The 18945-nt window shown below is 42.1% G+C and overlaps 1 protein-coding gene across 4 annotated transcripts in view; it reads right to left on the reverse strand.

The window, feature by feature from the left end:
* Positions 1-11940, reverse strand: part of LHFPL2 (LHFPL tetraspan subfamily member 2) — a 123256-nt gene extending 111316 nt beyond the window's left edge. For 3 of the 4 annotated variants that reach the window (XM_054185132.1, XM_054185130.1, XM_054185129.1), the window contains exon 1: positions 11780-11940. The gene's annotated coding sequence lies outside the window, so the exon portion shown is untranslated. Of the gene's footprint in view, positions 1-10734; positions 11086-11779 lie in introns of those variants that run through there. The other variant, XM_054185133.1, reaches the window with a different exon arrangement.
* Between the last annotated feature and the right edge of the window lie 7005 nt (positions 11941-18945).

An 18945-nucleotide genomic window follows, 5' to 3' on the forward strand; every position in this document is an offset into this window, starting at 1 on the left:
CCAGCAAAAGTGAGTTAAATATATTAATACATGACAGAAAAGTAAAGAATGCATGTGCAACACATGGCAGTGTCCTCATTAATGCCAGATTACCATCTGGTACATTACCATCTGGTATGATCAACACACAATAAATTCACCCCCGAGCAGGTGCGGACACAATCACATTTCTGTCAAGTTTGCCAGAGCGCAGGATGCTGCATTCATGCTGACTCCATGCCAGCTGAAGGAGGATGAACAATACCTGGTCTGGCATCATCTGAGTTGCAGAGAGACAAACAGTATCTGACCGAGCAGAAAACCTACTAGTACAAGGTTAACACCAAAATTTGGGCTGACGAGGTATGTTTATGTGAGATGTCTGCATCATGTTGTTATGCGTTTTTGATCTGCTGGTGAGTGCCCTAGAGAAGTACCATTGAATTAACACTCTAACTCAATCCAGTAAATCAGTGTCTGCAGAAAAATAAGTAACACAGCACCCTCCTCCCTCTATACTGCTCTGTCCCAATCAGAAACCTAACAGCTTTCAGTCTTTTCTCTAACTCTGCAGGGAATCTCACATATTTTGTGTTCATGTCAACAGTTAAAATGTATCTATAGTAGAAGGGAGAAGGGCAGAGAAACAAAAAACTTCCATATTAAGCACAATTTCACACACGTGTAGGAGAAATAAATCAGAAAAAACAAGTCAGAATTACAGACATAGCTGCTTAGATTCCCTAAACGAGACAATATGTATTATCTCATCTGGCAGTTTAGCATGAGTGAAATGAAACATAATTTGTAGCTGACGCCAACTGACAGGAGACAGACAAATGTTCATGGTAATTTTTGTGTTTTGTTAAAAATGTACTTCTGTCTTAAATTATAAGGAAAACCAATAGGAGGCTTTTGGTCTACAAAGTACAAGATTTGCAAGATGCTACCCTGAGCTGCTAAGTCACAGAAAAATGTGTCTTGAGTTTTTACAATTTGAAAAGACAAATCTAAAATTATGCCAGGTCAAATCTTCTATCCAGTACCCCCGTCTCCAAGAGCAGCCAAAAGCAGATGTCTGGGGAAGAGGATAAGAATAGTGTAAGCATTTAGTCATACTTTCCCCAAATACTCTCCAGTCTCCAACAATTTGCAGCTCAGGGACTTGCAAAGTCAGAGGTCACACTTATGTATTTATAATTCTCTACAGACTTTTTCTTCCATTCATTTTGTCCAGACTCCCTTTGAATTGGTATAAATTTTCAGTATCCACCACATCCTGTGGAGTTACACAACTTAATGATATGTGCGCAAAACAAAACTCCTCTTTTTGCCAACCCGAACCAAACACCTGCTAGTTTCATTTCCATGCTCATTAGTTCTTGCAGTGGGAGAGACAACGGACAACTGATCCCTATCACCCTCACCATGCCATTCATGGTTTTATAAAATTATCATTGTACTCCCAGATGTCCATTTTCCTCATCAACTTAACTGTTCTTTGTATGGAAGGTGTTATGCATCTCTGATTGTCTTTGCAGCACTTCTCTGGATCTTTTCCATTTCTCATGGATCCTTTTTGAGATGGTGGTCCAGAAATGCACACAACACTCAAGATGTGGGTACACCATCAACACAAATGGTGGATTTGTGCTCTATTCCTTTAAGACAGAATTATAAAATCCCAGATTTCTAACACTTAGTTTGCTTTTTTGACTGTGACATACTTGTGGAACTATTTATTACAAATGTAGAGTCTTTCTTATATCCAGAAGGTAACAGCCAGCTCAGAGACCATTGCTTTACAAGCAAAGGTAGGTCTGCTCTCCCTGCCCCTGATACATCATCAGTTTTTCTTCACAACCAAGTTGCATATACTGTTTTATTGCCTAGTTACTTGGTCTTAAGTATTTCTACAGTTGTTTACTACCCTGAATAACGCGGCAGCACACGGAAACTCTATAATCTACCCTTTCTTCTGAATTATGCATGAACAAACGAACAGTAGAGGCACTACAACAGATCACGTGCATCTCCACTGGTAACTTCCCTGTACTGTGGCAAGAAACCATTTATATCTACCCTCGGTTTTCTGCTTAAGACAGCAGAATCCACGTAAGAAACTTCACTAACCCCCCCCACCATGGCAGCTTGCTTTCCTTGAGAGTCTTTCTGAAACCTAAGAAGTCTAAAAATAAAACTTGATCTCCATCATCTCCAGGTTGACGAGGCATTATTTCCCCTTCAAAAAATCATATTATCTCGCTCCCATTACCTTGCATTTATACAGGTGTTCACTATGTCTACTCCTTGGTACACCTGTGTGTTACAGATGGCCAGCACGCTGCTCTGTAGTTACCAAATCTCTCCTGGTATCCCACTAAAACTGCCACGCATTTACCATTTTCAGCTGTTAACAGCACAATCAGCAGTTATTTCATTCCTGAGTGAATCTGAATGTGGCAATTTGCTCTTGTTCATTTTTGCCAATTCTTCTCTGTCTCCTGCCAACATTTCAGTTTGAGACTAACCCTCTAATGAGTCTCACATAGAAAAGAACTCCAGTGCAGAAACCTCCATCAATTTCTTCAACCATGAACAGAAAATCAAAATATGCACTTAGTCTTTCTACTATGGCCTTACCTTCCCTGAATGTTCTTTTTATTCTTCAATAATCTGTTGGCCCTACAGTCTCTGCATCAGACTTCCTGCTCCTTGACTTACTCCTCAAATTCTTTTTTAACCTGCCTTCTTATCAACATATAATTGTGCCAGAGTTTGACCTTTCTGTTTTCCTCTTTCACACACAACTTGCATTTTTTAAACTACAGCTGCTAGCCCTGAAAGTGCATTTTTTAGTGAGCTTCCATTATACAATGAACTAGTATTAACATTACAAAAATAAACAAGGATGGAGGCCACAAGTTTCTTGTGAAAATATTTACCTCCATCACCTGTAAACTAATGGACAGACCTGAGGAGAAAGAATGTTTCCCTCCAGCATTAGCATCGGCATGAATTGCTTTCCCCAGTCCACAGGACTACCAGGAGTCTGGTGAATTTTTCTTTCCACAGATTCTTCAATACATGTGGCTAATTTAAAACACTTGCATGACAAGGAAAATACTTTGTCCTAAATTTTTCTCTCTCCTTTACATTTCCTTCCCTGAAAAGGATCGTTATAAGCAGAAAAAAGAGACTTAGTTAGAAATGTCTTCCCTTTTTTTAAGTAAGGTTTCCGAAGCATATTTGTTTCAGTATTTCCAGGATCCATATGATGTGATAAAGTAAGCTATTCCATTACCAGACAATGTTAATCTAGAAAAGTCAATATGCTTATTGAAGGAAAAGATGAGAACTCAAAATGACGAACTGGAGGTATGACCTGAGGAAACAGGGTCATATTCAGTAAGAACATGTGAAAGATGGTACAGTTAGGCAGAAATAACCAGCTATAAAATGATCAGTGAGAAAAATGTCTTAGAACTTGTGTTCTTGGATGAAGACCTGGTGGATCACTGCCTGACCATGAAAAAGAGTGACAGTGCTGCAAAGAAGACATGCATCGTGTCAGCACGTATGAAGACAATTCCATTCCATTTTATTCAACACCATGAAAACCTCAAGTAGAACAGAGTCTTAACTTGGGCAGAACAAGACAGAAGTGAAGTAATGGAAGACAACCCAAAGAAAAGAAACAAAAATAAAAGGTATAGAGCAAACAGCACATGTGAGGTCAAAGAATTGGGCCTAAAGAAATAGCACGCTATGATAGTTAAGAAGAAACATAATAAAACATGTTGTAAGAAGAAAAACAATTATTTGCTTTGTCCAAGACAGATGCCGGACAAGCAGTTATGGTGTCAAACTGCAACAAGAAAGGTGTGAATTGGATAACATGAAAAGACAATTTTCTTATGGCAGGATGATGTAAGGGAGACTGCTAAATTCCTTAAGAAACAGTCACAGATGACAGATGTGGATGATCCTAACCTGAGGCAGATGAATGGACTAGATGACTTCATAAGACCTCTTCCAGTCCTGTTTTTTTTATGATCTTTTCCTTGGGAACTGAGGCAGAATCACTTCTTTTCAGTGATTTAACAAAAAAAAACCAAAACAAAAAAACCGCCCCAGAATTACAGGGATGCCTTGGAAAAAACGAGGTTATAAACAACCTTCTCACACATAAACTATTCATCCAGACCCCTTCCCTGCCCAACTCCAAGAAGCCTGTGGAAAGAAAGGAAGACGAGCAGCCAAGATATGGACAAATTGTGCTGAAAGCACGGGCTTATATTCCCTGACCTTCCCCAAACATTCTTGAAATGTGGCTTGGAAGCAGATGCATACTGTGCAGAGTACAGTCCATATATGCACGTGTGACACTCCTGATGCACCCTGAAAGCAACAGATTGCACATCCACTGTGCAATGCATGCAACGTGCAACAGAAAAACTAGGGAAACTCCACTGATATGCGCTGGTTGAATGCCAATGAATAAGAACATTCCTAAGGCTCTGTTTTAGACTAGACTTCCACTCTTTCACATTAACATGTCCCATTCTTGCACTGAGCAAGCTCAAGAAAGGCTGGATATTTCTGTACTCCAAATTTGGCTGCGATGAAAGGCTAACTCTAATTCAAGCTGTCAGGGCTGTCATGGAATGTGGTCTGGGTCACTTAGATATAAAGATTGGTTGAAGGTAATTACACTGATTTTATGCAGTCATGATCATGACTAATGACTGAATAAACACGTATGCGCAACACAAACCTCATACACATTTGTGCAAACTGGCTACCTCTGCTAAATTATCTAGCATCTCAGCAGAGCAATCAGCTGGGCAGCGTGCAGAAAATCTTGCACGCTAGCTGTCATGTACTATGTACATTAGTAGCTTAAAGAACACCTAAAACACAGAGAAAAATGAGACCTTTGTTAACTCTTTGAAGGTAAACCGTATCAGAGAAACAATGTCCTGAGAAAAATCAATGCAAAGAGAGAAGAGACATACCATTGCATGAAACTTCCTATTGAGCATAAAACTATAAATTCATTATCATTCCAAACTGGGCCCATCACTTGCTGTTGAACCTGTAAGTTAAACCAATCTTCTAAAAGCACAGAAACAAAACAACAAATATGACTGAATTTAAAATTAAGACTCTTCAAGATGAGATGGACAAGGTTTTGTGTCAGTTTGGAGGAAATATGAACTTACTTTTTCAGGTTACTTGCTTGTGTCTACTCCATAACCCACTCCAACTGCACATATGTGCAACTAATCTCAACATATAAAAGCTATAAAAGAATAGGTTACCATATTTAGACTTGAACTTACATTTGAAATTTTCTTGTAAACTTTAAATTATTCAGACTTGCCTGTGCAGAATGATGCTCAGGTTTTATCAGACGTCTGTTCTAAAATAGAGTTACAATTGCTAAAATTATCACAATGACCATGTACGCTTACTGCCTAAATTTATTAAATAAATGAGTTCCATAGAAGGCTTCCAGAGCTATAGTATTTGCATACTATATTGGAGATACCGTCCACTGTTTATATCACAAGCACAATTCAGTACATACTATTCATCAGTACTAATACTTGTGCAAAAAGATGCTGCTGTTCTTCGCACATAAAGAACTCTCTTGAGAAATTCTGTACAAATCTTGCTTTAGTAAACTCCAGGCAACTGACAAATTGTACTCTTATCTGTAGCACCGTCTCTTACACAGGTACTTTAATGCAGGAACAGTGACAAGATTTACAGCACTGCATATATATGTCACTTGGTTAACATTTCAGGGGAAAAAACCCACCACCCCTATATATTAAAATATTTTTGCTACAGCTTTCCCTCCACAAAATTAGTTTGTACGGGATGCATCAAAGCAACACACACATGCCGAGAGACAAAACAAGAGCATGGAACCATTAAAATAAAGCTTCTCTCAAATGCATTTGCCATCATATAAAATCGGTGCATTAGCACCACCACACACTTCAGAGATGAGGTCAGATTTTGACAACTGAAAGTTCACTGAAAACTCTGAAAAACCTGTTTACAGTGATCCCAGACATAAGCCTTGCAAGCTGCAATTCACTGACCTATGTAAACTGATTTGGCTTTCAGATAATCTCCCAGTGAATACTATTGCAAAATCTATAAACACAGATGGCACCAACTGGCACCCCATCTGCAATCTCAACAGAAGATCAAATACAGAGACTGAATTTATCCTCCCACATCACAGGTGATTCTTTCCAAACAGGTTTAAGGGATTATGCCTAGAAGCTGAACCAAGAAAGCTCTGTCGCAGCTGCATAAAGTCTCAGCCACCCTGAAAAGCCATACTACTTGAATGAAGCTGGTTTAAAAACTGTATAGCATTTAATAAGCCTATGCAATATTCAGTTCAGACCAGGCCCAGGTTAATTGCTACAATTTTCACTTTGACTACTTCTATTAGCAGTAAACTTAGGAGATTTTTTTCTAAAGCACCATAACAGAAGAACCCACTCAGGATCAAAAAGAATCTTGCAAGATGAAAAGGCCAACAACCTGCAGTCAAACTTTAAAATAAACATCAATTGTTCTATTAAAGCCTATTATATGATTTTATCTACAAAACTTACTGTTATTCATCTGGAATAGAGCAACAGCATTAGTACTGTTACTGGTGAATAAATGATGCATGAGAACACACACAATGTATGCAATGTCAGCTGTCAGCAAGCATGAAGGCCAATTAGTGACCTCTAAAGCTAACTCAAACCCAAGACATTTTCACTGATAAGATGTTAGATACCATGTATAAAACATGGATAAACAATACCTACTTAGTCTTTAAGAGGAGCAACGAAACTGGTGAAGGGTCTAGGGCACAAGCCTTACGAGGAGCGGCTGAGGGAGCTGGGGTTGTTTAGCCTGGAGAAAAGGAGGCTGAGGGCAGACCTTATCGCTCTCTACAACTACCTGAAAGGAGGTTGTAGCGAGGTGGGGGTCAGTCTCTTCTCCCAAGTAACAACTGATAGGGCAAGAGGAAATGGCCTCAAGTTGCGCCAGGGGAGGTTTAGATTGGATATTAGGAAAAATTTCTTCACTGAAAGGGTTATTAAGCATTGAGACAGGCTGCCCAGGGAAGTGGTGGAGTCACCATCCCTGAAGGTATTTAAAATACGTGTAGATGTGGCACCTGGGGACATGTTTTACCGGTGGACTCAGCAGTGCTAGCTAAGGGCTGGACTAGATGATCTTGAAGGTCTTTTCCAACCTAAACATTTCTATGATTCTGTAATAAGATAGCATTAAGACAAAATAATTTGAAATGGGGCATTGATACCAATGGCAAAGGAGGCTGTGCAGCTGCTTTAACAATATTGCTTCATTAATCCTTTCTGAGCAATAGAAGCCATAAAAGGTGAAAATGAAAAGATCTGAAAAATCAGCTTAAAGTAAGGCTTTCTTGTGTGTCTTAGTTCATTTATTGCAGTCCTCTCACCGGCTGCAACACAATATGGCCCTTTCTCAAAGACATTTTTCACATCTTTTTACTATTTCATTTTCATGGTTTGTCATTTAGTTTCCATGCTTTCACCATGGGCCTCAAAGAAAACGCTAACACATCAACATTTAAACCAATATAAATAGGAAATGTTTTAAGGAACAAATATCGCTGCAGCTCTCTGCTCATGCAGTTATGTCTAAACGTGTGTGATTCTCCTTTGAAGACTCATATCTAACTACTACACAGCTCCAAGCTGAGAAAGATGGTATGATTATTAAGGCCAGAATACAGGGAAACCTGGAGAAATTAATCTTTAGCAACAGACTGTAGGGAGGGTATTTTATTTTTTACTACATCTACTGAATCAGAAACTGGATTTTATAGATCGTGTGAAAAGCACAACAGTCTCTAAATATCTTCTGCCATGATTTATTTGTGCTCGGTCATGGAAATGGTAACTGCCCAGTTGTTACATGTATTCCCTGAGCTCAGAATTTCAGATATATTCTTGATTTACTCACACAGATTGGGGATATTTGCAGTCATTTGCTTGCCTATGCAGCAAATTTATAGTTTAATAATTTTCTCATTGTGGATTTTGTTTTCTTTGGAATTACCTTCCACAAAATTATCTCCCAGGAAAATACTTCTAGGAAAATTGATTATTCTCTGATTAACTGGCGTTGAAATGCTTACTCATAGTTTATGTCTGACCTCCTAAAGTCTAAACATAGGGAGAAACACAGGCAATTAAAAAAAACTGAGATCTCAGATCAGCAGCGTTTTCCAAAATGCATTAATTACTTTCAATAACGTAACACGAAAATGACTGAAACTATTTGCTTTACTCAGAAGACTGTTTCAAAATAAAATAATAGAACTGTTCTTTATGCAGCTTTTGGAGTATCTAACCATACTTCCCCAGCAATTTTAAAAGACAAATGATAATAACACTAGGGTTTTTTTATCTGTGCTTTATAAAGGCCCTACATTCAGCTTAATTCAAGTTTATCTGTATGTAGGAAGATGATTTTGGAACTAACCCTGTTAGTTCCAAATTTCTAGTGAAGATTTTAGGCACCATGACCTGGGAGAATCCTGTCAAATTTTGTGAAAGCTGGAAAACCAGAAGGGAGAAATAATCTAAGCAAAAGTCTTTGGCATCATTTTAACAGACTTGTCAGCTATAATCACATCAGCAATTGTCTCTGCATCAAAGAAAGGGTTCTGAGAGCCAGTAACACCTTCCAGCCGCTCCACCACCTCTGCCCTTGTTCCTAAGTGACTTCAAAATGTTGACACCCAAATGATTTATCCCCTAGGCAGAAAGCAGAAAAATGGGAACTGTTGTGGGGGAAGGCAGGCACCAAAAACAGAGCGGAAAAGTGGCAAATGGGAAGACACAGAAAGCCCCTGTTCATGGGGACAGAAGGAATGGCGGGCACAAAACGGCTTCTCTCATTGCCAAATGCCACCAGCAGTTCAGAAGCTGCTCTCCTTTGCTCTCCTCTCTGCAGGCTGGATGGTGCAAAGGGTCAGCCAACAAAAGGAGCCGTGTGTGCATGTGCCTGTGGACGCATACGTGTACATGGCAAGCAAGGACAGTTGGGGACAGCGGAGCAGCCATCCTCACCTCCCCTCTGAGCTCCAACAAACAGCTCTGAGACTGTGGAATGGCAAGGGGGAAGCCCAGCCGTTCCAGTGGGGGCTATTGCTACGTGAAGAGACTTTTCCCTTTTGTAATGAGTTGGCTTTAAGATGCTGAGGTTGAAATTCCTAGAAATTTGTTGTTGCCTACAGTGGATAACCAGGAATCTTACATCAGCTAGGAGCTGCCATCCCGTGTTCAACACATCCCCTCATCGCAACCACCACATCTCTGTCACTGAGGAGCCCTCCAACTGGTACTGACTGTCTAACAAAGGAGAAACTTCTGGAAATACAGATTTTGATGAATAATAATTATGTTCTTCACATCACTCAGAAAAATAACGAATCCTTCTTTTCATGTAATTATTATTTAAACAATAATGTCTACACTGTATGCAAAATGAAACATCGGGTTTCCTGCCTGGTGGGAGCTATACAGTCACCTGCGATCCAACCACCTTCTGCTGACGCAATAGCATATAGCACTTAGTATGTCATTGTCCTACTGTATTACAGAACACCACAAGCAATTTTCACAGCTACAAGCTAGAACATGAAAAAGGATCGTGCCAATTACTGGCTTCCTTTCAGTCTTTGGCGGCAGTATTCCTCATCCAAATTTACCAGCCCAGCACAATCAAGAGGGACATAGATGTGGAGGAATATGTTTTGATTAAATAGGTAAAAAGAAGTGACTGTAACATTCTGATATAGGAATGCTGCATCCAGTCACAGTGATTTATGGTCTTAAAAGCAAATGACACACTACAGTTACTTACCCAACATGTGGGTACATCATCACTCAAGCATTTCCCAGAATTCTTAATAGAAACAGATGATTAACTAAAAAAAGATAAAGTGGGCACTTTCCGAAGTACTGATTAAACCCACCCCATGACCCAGACAGAGAAAACTTGTCAAGGAAAGCAGTGATGTGATTAAAGCTGGAGTGGCTGCAATTAGCATATACAATGAAAATCAAAGAATGGTCCCACAACACCACATCTGAGATAAAACTCGCTCATTAACAACTGCCCTAGCAGAACAGAATGACGGTCTGTTTATATCCTGCATCTAACAGTGGGCAGACATGGAGAAAATACTCAAGAAAGTGCCGGCGATTAACAGGGATTGTATTTTTGTAGCATGTTTTATTCAGAAGAATAAAGCAGGACATTGATTTTAGCATCACTGACACTTTCTAACGAGCTGCTCTTGGTGCACACTGTATGTTTTATTTAGGCCTTACAGCTCTATAAGGCTTCTACTACGAAAACAAATCCCCTGAAAACAAAAGAGCTCACTGCAGATGTGAGAATGCACAGGACTGGGACCAAGGAGGTATCTTCACTAAGGTATCTGTAATGGAGCTTAGGAATGTCTCCCTCAGAAAGCCAAACCTTTTAATTAACATATATAATACTTTCCTCTAGAGGAGGTCTGCTAGAGCTTTTTAATTTTTTTTTCCAGCTATTCTTAATACACATCTCCCATCAGGACGTGCACAGCATCTCATCTGCTTCCTTCTGGCTGGGTGTGAGCCTCCTGCGATGGAGCAACCCCAGCTGCTCTGCCACCAGGTACCGTACCGGCAACGCACACTTGTCCGGACACCGCGCTGCCAGTCCGTGGTGTTGTCCTTGATGTTGCTCCCAGGCCCCCACAACTCCTGACTAAGGGGATCCAACCTCAGCAGTCTGTTACCGGCTTCCTTCGGAGCGACACCTTATACCACCAACAAACCTTCGCCGGCAACTTGTGCCGTGCACTTCTTGCCCTTTCCTGAAGCGCCCTAAGAAAGGCGATACTCCCGCTCCTCCTCGAGAACTGAGCCCAGCACGGCGAGGGGAAGGAAGAACACGCCGGCGGTGGGAAGGCGCCAAGGTGAGCTTTGAACCCTGTCTCCCCCAGGCAGCTCGCTGAGGAAGCGACCGGCTCCCGCCCGCCCGCCCTCCTCGGGAGAGGCCGCAGGTGCCGCGGCCGGTGGGCGCAGGCCTGGCCGGGGGCAGCCCGGCTCCCGCCGCCTCCCCTCCTCACGCTCCCCGTCCCGCACGAAGAGCGTGAGACTCATGGGACCCCGCCGTCCCGCCCCGGCTCCCCCCCGTTCCCGCCCCGTTCCTCACGGCGCTTCCCACAGAAAAGGAACAGGGGGGAGGGCGGGAGCCCCCCGCCGCCCTCCCCGCGGCGACTGACACCCCCACGGCAACGGCGGCCGCCCAGTGCTGCCTACGTGTGCGCGGGGCACCCCGCCCGCCTGGGCTGGCTGCTCGGTGGCACCTCCGCGCTGAGGAGGGAGGGAAGGAGGGAGCCCGGCCGTTCCGGGCGCCCCGCTGCCGCCCGCCGGATCGCGCCCTGGTTCCCTGCCGCCCCGCGGGGAAGGGGCGAGCGGGCGCCCTCCCGCCCCACCGCTTCCCCAGCGGCGCCACAGCCCCGTCCCCCGCCGCCACCTCCGCGCCGTGCCTCGTCCACCCCCGGGCAGTTTCCCAGCTACCGGCCCCAGACGAAGGGGAGCTGCAGCCCGGCCGCCGCACGGTCAATGAATGGAAAGGCAGCCAGCGGTTCCTGTCCTCCCTCCTTCCCTCCACAACTTCAGCGGCGACGGCGCCGCTGCCGCCGCCTCCTCTTCCTCCTCACCTCCGCCGGGCAGTGGCGGCTCCTCCGCGCTGGGGCTCCGCTCCCGCCGCCTCCGGCCCGCGCCCCGCCGGGCTCGCCCTCCCCCGCTCCCGCCGCGACCATGCACCGAGGAAGGAGGAATGGGATCCCGGCGAGCGCCCGACCCGGCCGCCCCCAGCCGGCGGGAGGGAGGGAGGGAGCCGAGGGGCGGGGAGGGACGGGACGCGGCCGCCCTGCCCTTCCCAGGACCGGCCCCCTCACACTGACGTCCCCCGCCCTCACACCGCCGGGACGCCATGGGGAGCCTGTGCCCGGCGGCTGGGGAGGGCGCCCGGCGCGGGGCCGGGCGAGGGGAGGCCGCGTCCGGCCCGCTCTGGGCCGTCCGGGCATCTCATCCACGGGCGGCCCGGTATGCCCTCCCCTGGTCCGTGTCACAGCTCTCCCGGCGGGCTGGCCAAAGGGGAGAGCCACTGGAAAGAGTCCGAATAAAGGCGGACCCGCCATCCCGGCGGCTTCATTCACCCACGGCCCCTTCACCTGCCTCCGCCGAGGGAGCCGGCTAAGAACGGCCACCGGCCTGCACGAATGATATTAACCATTTCGCTCCTCATCGTAATAGATAATCCGCCCCACTGGACCGAGGCACAGAGGACACGCTGAATATAAAGCGGGAATGGTAAACACCAACTCCCCCCGCTTTCCCAAACATTCCTCTCAGTCTAGACCTTCGGGAAAAAAATGCAGTTAATACTTACACAACCTACATTGTAGGAAAATGCCTCAGAAATTGTCTGCAAACTTTCTGTTTTCAAACCTTTTCCCCTCAGAACCAATCATTTCCCGCCAGCCTTCCTTTAAAATTCCCAGTTAGCGCTCCTCCAGTTTCAATGGAACACAATGATGACCGAGGCTTTACAAGAATATTGGGATTTTTAAAGTGTCTTCAGATCCTTCGTGCTAAGCACATACGTGCCTACTAGCAGCGATACTCATTTAAAACACCTGCAAGGTTTCGTCGCAGAGGTGTCCCCACGTGCCCATGCTGTTCCCCATGGTCGTGCCCCATCTCCTACACCGGTAGCTGCAAGGAGATGACAGGTGCCTGACCAGACCACGCTCCTCGGCATCAGCCCCACAGATTGGAGCTGGCTGTTGCAATAGATAAAGCCAGCCGCTAAGCAGGTCAGTAAAATAAATCACTCTTGGTACCTCAGAGACAGCAATGCGAAAGGCGATTTGCCGCAGCTACAGCTGTCCTCCCCCTGGGAAAAAGTACGGAGTTCTCTTTCCACAGCTATCGGAGCGTTCTCTTTTACTGTTTACTTGAAGCTGTGGTTTCAAGCTTGAATTACTCTTTCACTCTGAGGACAGAGAGGGATGGGTGCGGGCTGGCCCTGCTGTCAGCCTGGGACTCCAAACTCCTCAGCTGCGAGGGCACACTCCAGCCGGCTGGGTCCCGTGGATGGATCCCTGCCTTTGAGAGTAGCATCTGCTGCTCAGGAAACCAATGTTTTCCTAAGTATGTAGGTTTAGGACGAAGAAACAAGCACAAATAAGAATGATGGTCCTGCGGCAGAAACGTTAAAAACATACACAGGTATCTACACGTAGTGAAAACAGAGCATATGCTTTCATGTTTATGTTTATTGTCCAAACTTGTACCCCAAGACTACCCTTCCCCTTTCTCTCTGGACAAGTCATCAGACGACACGTTCTAAAAAAGTTTTATAACAGATATTTTTATTAGTTCCTATTAAAGACGCTGAAGATTCATTTTCTACAAAATAAGGGTGTCTTTGTAAAACTGAACTCTCTGTGACCTCTGAGAACAGCTACTTTAACATACAATAGGAGACAACTCAATAGGCCTGTCCAAAAATAAACATCTGTTTAAAGAATATTTTAACCCTAGAGACTTCACACAAATTGAGTGCTCACGATGTTACCTGATAATACAAAATAAACACAATATACATACTAATTTTCAAAAAGCTGTAAGACCTTTTGCATTCCAGTTTTTGAGTACGCTTTGAGCTAGTCTGTCTCCATAATAAATGGCTCTACTACTTTCAGATCAGAGTGTTTTCCCAAACAGATAAATGCCCCACACTGTTTCAAAAGGACATTAGAACTGTGATGGTCCATCAATAACATGAAACCAGAAAGTATAAAACCTGCATTGCAATTATTCTTGTAACAGTTTTCTCACTGATCATCTATTAAGTCCTGAAAAGATAAAGTGCCTAATGATTTAATAAAGCTTACCTAGAATGAAAGGAAATAGTCATTAATACATCCTTGTTATATTAATTTACTAAGTTTGCTTCCAAACATTGGCACCCATGTGTGTCCAAATCACATGTAAGTCTCACTGCAATTTACAGACGGGATAAAGAGCGATGTTGTGATGGTTGCTGTGGTAGTGGATCCAATGGAAGCAGCAGCCTCTTCTTCCTCCTCCATTAACTGTTTAAAAATTGACTGCTGTTTCAAAATACACAGTGGGAACAGTTACACAGGAACACTTACACAGTCCTGCTATCGGTTAGTGTTTATGTGCAGCGTTAGCAGTTGTATAGGTAATTACTAATGGGAATGATGAAACCAGACAGTAAGGCAATGATAACCCATAGAACACTATGATAAAGATTTTAAGAAACTGATTACAGACTCAAAGTACTGCATGTAATACAAAAGGCAACCATGGCTTAGAACATTTTAATTTGGGCTATTGGATAGTCCAACCCCACCGGGTGCTGCCTGGTCATCAGCACAGATCAGTACAGTCGCTTTTTACCACACTATCCTGGATGCAGAAATTTGTGTGGCAAGATTGGTTTGTCAGGTTGTGGGCCTGAATCACTCTGGAGGTTAAAAAACCAGCCAAGAACAGGCAATTTTTACTAGGAATTTTAGGAAGCTGCACTCTGAAAACCCCTGATTTGGTCCCGAAGGCCAAGGTTTGGGACCAGACAGATCTAAGCATAGCATATCGTTTTCTTAATCTGAAATGCTTATTTATTTGGAATTGGTGTGAGGAACTTGTTATTTCCTTCTATCGAAGTAGAGAATTTTTAATGCTAACTAATTACGATATTGGCTTTGATGTGCAGCTCTAAACATTTTTATTTTGATTATCTGAAATCCAACTGCACAAACAAATAACTCATCACCAGAACTTAGTACATATGCACTACCCAAACAGGAAATGGAGACGTCAAACAACACACTTTGGATTAACTAATATATGAGATGGAAAAGATGATACAATGGTTTTTCCTCTTGCTCATAGATCTTCCCAAGTATTAACTTCATAGGCATTCATTTGTTTAGACAGTTTTCCTCCCTAAACATTGGTTTACTTATAACCCCAGACAGTAATACCTGACATAATTTTGATTGATCTATTTAAATTCTCCACGGACTGTTAGAATGAAGGATTATTTTACCCTGAAATTTCCTGAAGTTCACCTGAACAAATACAGCCTTGGATGGGGCCCAAAAAAACATTCTCTGAAGGTTATAAGAATAGAATATAGACAGGGTAGACAAAACAGGATAGAAGAAAGTACAACCAAAGAGGCTACGACATTCAAATAACTAGCAAATAACATATAGGTTGGAAAGCAGAACAGACACTATTTGGCTCAAAATGAAGCTCTCGCTTAGTCTGTGAATAGTCACTGGAAACTATTAAAAATATTGGAGAAGATACAAAAATGTCTATATGGTGCCTACAAAAAGCTAAAAATGAACAAAGGGAATATCATGTATGCATATTGCAATTAGAAGTAGTAGTTAGACTAAACAGCAAATCAATGCCAACTTTATAAGCTTGATATATTCATATTAGATTTGTTCCAATTGTATTTACTTTCCTTTTTTTTCTTAAATGGCTGCCGTTCCAAAACCTTCTCACTGCGGAAGATTGGAATAAATCTCAATGTGCTATTGAAATAAATGGTCTGACTATAGAAACACACAGGGAAGAATTTTATTGGAGAAACATAATGTTGGAAAAACAATGTTAAAATTGGAACTTGTCCTAAGAACTCCAATGAAAATGGAAAGACAGAAGTCAAGGAGACTGAAAATGGTGGGAAATACACAAAAGAGATGAGTCAGCTCTGAAGACCTGAGGAGTCAGAAAAAACTGAGTGAGGGAATGGGTGTTATTTTATTGTGGTTTGTTTGTTCCCCCCCCCCAAAGAAAAGTAAGATGTAAAACATCAGCAGAGATAGTCTTCAAGAAAACGTCTCTTTCTCATGTAATCCTTGTTTTTGTTTACAGCTTCAGAAATATCAGTTCCTGTAAGCACTTAGTTATGACATTTAATTTTTCAGTAGTTCATTCCTCTAGTGTCAACCAGCATTTGGTGTTACAGAAAAGAATCTGATCCCTTTGTAACCAGTGACAGTAAGGACAAAAACAAACAAACAAACAAAAAAAACCCCAAAAGCCCACACCACCAAAAAACCCCAAACAACAACAGAAAAGGGCATATGAAGATATGAAGTCAGGGAAACCCATCTATTGCAACTTGTTTTACCATAGCTGTAGGAACTTTGGTCACGGATCAGACTCACACTGTACTATAAACAGAGTAAAACAAGGGCATCCTGGCCAGAAACATCTTACACTAAACAAATCAGACAAAAATCCCAATTCTAGACACAGAAAAGCAGAAGGATGCTGAGAACGAAATAACAGTAACAACTACTGACCAGCATTTTTGGCAGAAGTATCTTTAAAAAAAAAACAAAAACACTGTGAATCTATCATCATGGATTGTTTGCAATAAAATGGACATTTTAGTAGGAAATGAGAGATGAGAAAAGGCTGTGGTTAAGCTGAAAGGGACATTCAAAATTATCAGCTTATGTTGAAGATAATTTAAAAAAGGTGGAGCAGCATCCTGAGTGGATAACAGCAGTATCATATTGAATCTACCGAGTTCACAGAAAAGGACTTTTATAGTTCAGATCCAAAATAAAGTTTATGTGAGAGTTTTAGCCATGGATGTACAGAAAACATCTTATCTCAAAGATATTATGTACAGAATCAATGTATAATATCTAGTTTATCTGCACGTGAGGACTTAGGGAAGGTTTGGAAGGAAAGGCTGGTAGCTGTCTTTAACCATACTGAATTTGAACTGATGTCTTGATTCCAAAATATCCAGAGAGATATATTGAGATTTTCATCTCTACAGGAGAAGGAAGTCTAGGGTGACTCAGGAAAGCTAGTTTAATAGTGTGGAGATTATTTTGATACTAGGAACAAATAAAGGGGACAAAGGACAGAGCTGCTTTAGAGCTTTCATGGGAAAATGATGAATAAAACACCCTTCCAGACATGCAGACCAATGCAAGGCAGCAGCATGTATTTATCAAAATAAAAACAAATTGAAGAAATAAGGTCAGTTAAAATGGTGTGGTTCATAGACTGAAACCTTTAAAAAGAAGGCAACATGGGAAGAGACAAAGGCCTTTGGTGGGTGTCAAGAGATATCTATTGACCCTGGTTGAGTATTCTGAGGTCTCACATTCCAGCTCTGAACCAAGCTTGGTGTTTTAGGAACAGTAATTGTTAAACTAATTTGGGACTCAGCCAGCATGGTACAAGCAGGAATCCACCACTGTATTTTAAGAAGGCTGTAACTGAATGCAGACACTCAGGCTCACTGAAGGGATACAGATTTATCACTGTGTCTAATCTGTACTTTTGAAACACATATTATTGTAAGTAGTATGAAAAAAAGCTGTCTAGCCAAATAAATGTTCCCTGACACAACAGCAGTAACAGCTGTTTTATCTCCTTTCCCATAATTTGGGGGTTTAGGACTGAGAAAATTTTTAAGTGCACTTTGAAGCGGTAATTCATGGGCATTTAAATCAGCAGTATCCTTTCTACTGAAAAAAAAAGGAGACATCCATTAGGCATAAATAATTAAAGAGGCCAAGTTTTAAATATGACATTCATCTATTGAAATTCCCAGATTAATAACCAGCTATGCTAATCTATTTCTTTTCTGATGTCTTAAAATCTCTTTTCATGTCCTAAGGAGTGCTACAAGGAAACATATATAGTTAAATGATTTAATGATCTTGAGCAGGATACTATGCATATAATATTTGAAATTACCCTATCAACTCATATATCCAGTAGAAAAAAGCAACTCCGATACGTTCTTCAACTACTAGCTTATTTATCACAAATGAGGCATTTTCTAGGACTTTGTCCAAAGTATCCTACAGTTCTACTGGCTGTGTTACAAATTATAAAAGGAAATAGTCTAGTGCTGTTTCTAGGAATTATACATCTCAAAATTATTTCATATTTTTGATTCATCAGTGCTAACATCATTAGAGATAGGAAAATCTCAAAGATTATTAACACTGCCAAGTTTTTCAGAGTAATTTAAGACATGAAGAAATTGCATATGAATTGAGAAGATTCACCCAGACTATCTAAAGAAATTCAGTAAAACAGTCTTCTTACCCCATAACTCCAGCTCTAGAATAACTGCTTGAAACATTTTTCAGAATTAAAATGGGCATCCCAATGAGCAATTCTGCCTAGGGAAGAACTCAACCGTGATAACATTAAGGCTTTCTAAGCTCCATGTGCAGTGTCAGTGAGACAAAGAACAGCACAAAGCACAGCAGTTACAGAGACGGATTACTCACACTGGCAGTTTGTGCTGCTTTCGAGCTAATTTCCAGCCCCACATTCAAGGATGGAAAGTGGATTCCTAGCATATTTTATGCTTATCTGGATGCTCAGGATTATACACACTGACCATGGCATTGCCAGGATGGAAAAGGAGAAAAAAATGATGATACAGATTATTTTTTGTTGGATTCCTCTTCTTTGTTTTGTTTGTCCTCAAAACCATCTCATTTCCACACCTTGCACTCTAATAAAAATGTTCTTACAGAAGATATAATAAGGTCTTCGAGCCCAGAAGTCCAAACTGGTAGTCCATCTTCTTTACTCGTCACCCACCTGTAATACAGTACCTTATGATGTTTTTGAAAGCTTTTCCCTTTCTTGTCTATGTGGCCCTAGTTTCACTCCATTTTCCTTTCCTGCTCTTATCACAACTGTATTAGAACCCTCCCTACTTCTGAATATCATAGAACCATAGAATGCCAGGTGGGAAGGGACCTCAAGGATCATCTGG

Source organism: Rissa tridactyla, chromosome Z (genome assembly GCF_028500815.1).
Source record: "Rissa tridactyla isolate bRisTri1 chromosome Z, bRisTri1.patW.cur.20221130, whole genome shotgun sequence".
In the NCBI taxonomy this organism is placed as follows: Eukaryota; Metazoa; Chordata; class Aves; order Charadriiformes; family Laridae; genus Rissa; species Rissa tridactyla.